We start from the raw sequence: 6,000 nt of genomic DNA on the forward strand, positions 1-6,000 counted from the left end.
GAAAGAAAAATTGTGGTTCTCAAAATAGAGAACATAGCAGAAGTAAATTCAGAGGCAGACTTAGAGATATTAAGTGCTATCATTGTTGCATGAAAGGGCACATAAAGAGGTTCTGTCAAAAATTGAAGAGGGAGAATAAAGAAAAAGAGGAAAATAAAGACTTAGCGACTTTTGAGTTTAACTCGATAATCTTTCTATTTTCTTTTTTTGCTTCGTCCCCTTTTTAGTGTGTTGTGTTTGTAGCAATTAATCAATTTATTACATAAAGATTTCTTTCTTACCCATCTTGAAGTGACATCTTAGTCAATTTTTGAAGTTACTTTTCATATGCTATACGATTTCTTACCGTAAAATCTGTATGGAATTTTTTCTGAGATAGAAAACACTTCAATTCAACAATTCTTAAAGCCAATAAACAGGAGGTTCGATTGGGATCTATTATCATGGGTCATCATGTAAACTTAATATGAATGAATAACATGCCAATCGCTAGTGTGTTGGTTTTGTTGGTTTAGATAACTCTGCTTATCAAAGTTATCTCGTTTAGTAGCATCTAGGTGATTTGTGGCTGGTGATGCTCAACAGCTCAAGATCAATATGTTACTAAAAACTAAATATTGAATGACTTGTCGAGCCTAGTTCGAATCAGTTTATCGCATTACGATTAATTTTACGAGGTACATATATTATTCCACGAGATACTGCCAAACACAAATATTAAAGGAGACTAATTGATGTGATGGGGCATGGTGAAAGTTATTATAGATACCAAGTTTAATACTAATGGAAGAGTTCTTTATCTCCTTCTCTTTCCCTGTCTTGAAGTGGTTGAGTTCTTTATCTCCTTCTTCCTCGTCTTGAAGTGGTTGTACATCTGTGGGTACCATGGTCAATGTTTCACATGCTTCATAGAATTGTATGTTTTTATACAACCAACAACAACAAAAAAAAAAAAAAAAAAAAAAAAGAAGCAAATACAGTTGATTGTGCGAGTCCAAATGACACTCAATAATTTTAGCCTGAAAATCGTACATATGTTGAGAAATTTATTAAATGAGTATTGGCTACATATAATAAGTGAAAAACCAACAACGTAAATGGGTCAGAGGTTCGATCCCAAACCAAGAATCATCAAAACTCATAAATTTTAATGAGTCTTTTAAAATAAGAAGGCTTCTTGTTAAGTTATCAAATTTATCTCATGATAATATATAGCTTGTTCCACTTGCCTAATTCGGAGTATATATACAATAAAGTTAACCTATCTAATAATTTAAGACTAATTAGGCTGCATATATAGCACAGTTGACCAATACAAAAAATAATTAAATAATAATCGAGTTTGAGCTGAGCAAATAAGCTTATAATTTAGAAAAAAATTCTTAAATACACAATTTATTTTATTATATTCTAAAAATTCCTATTATTTGCTATTTTCTGATACATCACTGTATACAATGTATCAGTCGGATACATCACTATGAGGAAGTCAGATATATCACGTAAATCAGGACATCGGATACATCATTTTACGTTATGAATCGGTTGGATACATTACTTTATGTGCTGTATCAGGACATATGTGATGTATTCGGATTCCACCAAAAAAGAGGATTTTGAGTAATTTTTAAAAAAGTAGGGATAAAATGTAATTGAAAAGAATCACTATAAAATTTACTATAATTTAATGCTTAGTTTTAAGTGTCCCACTAATCACAGTTCAAGAAAATATTAGACAAATTATAAATAAATTTGTTGACTCGACCCATTTAATCCGTCTAAGTATAGCACACCCCATTGATTTTTAACATCCCCCGAAGGCGTGGTTGGGGATAAATCAATCAATCTACTTGTCAGAATTGGTGTAATGATTAACAACTACTCTACTTATATTACCAAACTAAGCAATTTGATTAGAATTTTTGAGATGTATCCCAAAGGCCCCGATGGACCAGGACCACTCTATGGATTTATGATTGTGATAATTATGCCACATGGTCATTTGGCAAAAATAATTATCAAAAAAATAGATATTTACTGTATAGTCAGTATATATTTTATGTATAGTCAAGTTATATTCAGTTTTTGAGTGTATCATAATGTATATTCAGTGTATAACTCATATATAAGTAATCTATATTATATAGTCAATATATATTTTCTATGACTTTTGGCAAGGTATATTGTATAGTCACTGTATATTTTCTATAATTTTAGCTATTTTTTTGTAAATAAAATATAACTATATTTATTATAAACTAATTAATTTATTGTATATTAGTTGAAATGGTCCTTTGTGATTTGCCATGTTGAACCAACACACATGAGTTGGCCTCTTGAGTCACTTGAGCTAAAATTTAGCAACTTTCTCTAAACAGAACATGAATTTGGGGCCACAGATAGAATCAGATGGGGTGAAATAGAAGGATAAATATGTTTACACTCAATCAATGTAACTTATGGTAATTAAGCAATTTAATGAAGTAAAATATATATATTAAGTAATCACGGTTTAAGTGATATGTGTGTGTATTGACACGTATTATATATTTATTGGCCTAATATATTTATCAAATAGAAGCTTGACATTATTGGACGTGTGTTAATGAATATTTTCCTTACCTCGGATGATTTTATCAAACCTTATGAGTTTACCTTGATCAAATAAAAACAATAAAACAATATACCGTCATTAAATGTGGTCAAATAATTAGATAATAGTATATGTCATAAATACATTATTTTGATACAAAGTTTTTGTCGATAAAAGATTGTAGAAATAGAACACCATAACGGGTGGTCCTAAAATTTTATCTGCATTGAACATTTTTTATTTTTTTTAAAAAATGATTTTTGTTACACGTCAACCATGAGTTCTAGTTATACTATGCACATAGATCAATTTTACGCATGCGGTATAAGATAGTATAATTTGTTGCATATTCGAATTGTAATTGTATTGACTTGTGTTTAATTGAGCAACATGTATAACTTTTGCCAATGAAACAAAACTTGTTAATTGAACGAATTCACTGTCTTTGACAAATTAAAATGTTCAAAACTACGGCTCATAGACAATAATAATTTATGCCATAACATATGTTCGATGGGTAAGAAAGGTCATTTTTACAATGTGAAACACCCATATTTCAGTATCCTCTATTTCGAACTCAAATTATACAATATTCGTAAAATTTGAAACATCCATATTTCAGTATCCTCTATTTCGAACTCAAATTGTATAATATTCGTAAAATTTTAAGTGTTGATGTTGATATAGTCATATAGATATAGATAACATTTATTGCCTTTATATGATGATTGTTGATATATACAGAAATCAAATGTATTACCTAATGGTCTGTAATGAGCTGAGAAGCCTTGATTTCAACTCCTCCTTGTTGGTCTTTGTTTGCCAACCCAATTTGCAGATTTCTGACTTAGTTTTTTGATGCCAATGTTGTCTATTTCAAATGTTGGGGAACTCATCAAATTGTTCGTCACTTCCAAAATAAATAAATATTATTGATTTTTTTTTGAAAGTTTTGTAGCATCCATGGGATTTAGAGATTTTTACCTAGCTATTCTAATATTTGAAACTTATTTATTTCCACTAAAGAGGTTTAGTTAAATAAATATTCTTTAATTTATGCATTATATTAAAAAATAATATTTTTAAATATAACTTTGACAATAATGCTAAGGGGATAATTGGACGGATTGAATCAATTTTGAATAGATCGTGAAAACAATAAATAGGCCAAGAACCAACCCAACCTAAATTAAAGAGTGTTATTTAGAATTGTTGCAAATAAATGCTATTTTTCATCATAAATATTGAATTTAATAAAATTATTGTTTAGAATTATTGCAATGTCCAGAAGGACTAACCACTTTTGTCTTTAACTCGATAATGATCTTTATCTTTTTTTAGTGTGTTTTGTATGAAAACATTCGCCCTAACCTTTGGCTGTGGGCCATTCGGATAAGGGAAAACTCCAGAGATTGCTTCGAATATTATTCATTCCACATGACCTTGGTTGAAGGTTACGAAGTAAAGGGTTTTGATGGATCTTGGACAGTACATGTTTGCGAAAAAGCTGCGATTGCTCTTGCTCGACTCTTCATGGCATGGTTGGCTGGGAATGAGAACAAAAGGAGAAAGGAGTAAGAAGAAACTGAATATGACTCTACCACTCTATCAATTCTATAAATGGAGGCTCGATAAGTGGCTTCACTTCATCAAATTCAAATAAAAGAAATTGAGTACTAGTAAAAGAAATCTTTCTCCTATCTCTAAAGGGGGCCCGAGTTGGACCTTTTTAGAATTGTTGAATAAAACTACTAACTCTAACTATCTAACTGCATCGGGTCAATCTCACTGACCCCTTGCTTCACCACGCCCAAGCCGAAGGCTAAGGAGAGCAGAAAAAGGCTAAAAAAGTTGGGTTTGCAATCGCATTTAAACTGGTACAAAAAGAATACGAAGAAGACGCCTCATTATATTATTTAGATAGAATGTTTGTATTAGATCAAATGTCTTATTGATAGATAATTGTAAAATATTTGTTAAGTTATTGATTATTTCTCACTATTATATTATAAAATATTTCTATAATTTTTTTCCTTTCATGTCCTTGAATTATTTCTTTTAAAAAAATTAAACAATATCTAAATTATTATATGAAGGGGAGGAGAGAGGTGGGTGGGTGGGGGGTGCATATGAAGTAAGAATTTCTTTTTAAATTTTTTACAAAGAAAATTAAAAAATAAACTGAAAATTTAGGGGTGGGGGAGGGTGTGGGGGTACGGTGAGAGAAAGTGATGCAGTGGAATAAGAAAAAAATGTTATATTTTATTTTATAATATTTTTTAAGATAATAATATTTTAATATTTAACTTTAATACTAATAATTTACTTAATTTTTATCAAGGTGGAATGTTTTGTCCATGTTGAGTATGATGTGATAATTTTTTTTGAATAAAAGAGTGAGTGTAGTACACACAAAATGATGATAGTGCAATAAAAGAGAGAAATGTGTTTCTCAAAGTAATAAGTGATAGTTTAGGTATGAAACTCACACTCTCAATAGTTCATGTATGAAACTATAAAAAAGAGATAGTTCAAATGTGTTTTCTACACTTATTTCAAAAAAAATTATAGCCCGTTTGGATTGGCTTATAAGTTGTTTATAAGTTGTTTTCAGCTTTTTTGAGTGTTTGACCGGCCAACTTAAAGTCATTTTGTGCTTAAACCCTCAACCCCAAGGACAATGGTTTGTCAAACAACGTATACAACCTTTCAAATTTAAACACATAAGTATGATCGTCCATTTAGGCCGGGAGACATTTTGGACTCAAGGTGGTCTTTTTAATGGACCAACACGCCTTGGGTATTGAGGCAACTTAGGTCAATGCTCTAAATTCAGGGTTTTGAATTTGCTCTAGGCTAGGTTGACTAAGAGTGGCTTTGAAAGACTGGTAATCCAAGTGGACCACTTAGGCTTTAACTTACGACAACCATTGTATGCATGGCATATCAATAAATTACCGATTATTTTAAAAAAAGGTTAAGAATAAAAAAGTACGGCTGCGGTTCCACAAAACTGTTCTTTAAGATACTATATATACAATCGGAAGATGTCAGTAAATGCAAATGATGGTTTAATATATAAATTAAACACATAATTGCACAATTAAGAAAAAAGAAAAAAATTACAAACCCAAATAATTAGTAAAATAAACAATCACATCTAATGATTAGAATCTAATTAAATCCCCACTATAGTCTTCATTTTTGTTATGTCGGAAAAAGACGGTTTAAAATTAATTTAAACTTTTAGAGAAAAAAATCAATTTTACAGAAAGAAAGTCGTCACTTAATTTTTAAGGAAAATCAAGAAACCTTAATTTTAAAGACCTGACAGATTTAAGTCTTAAAATTAGAAAAAATGGGTATGAGGTTCTTATTTCCACTTGGAGAAAGTGCTAGCATTCAAA

Source organism: Solanum dulcamara, chromosome 7 (assembly GCF_947179165.1).
Source record: "Solanum dulcamara chromosome 7, daSolDulc1.2, whole genome shotgun sequence".
In the NCBI taxonomy this organism is placed as follows: domain Eukaryota; kingdom Viridiplantae; phylum Streptophyta; class Magnoliopsida; order Solanales; family Solanaceae; genus Solanum; species Solanum dulcamara.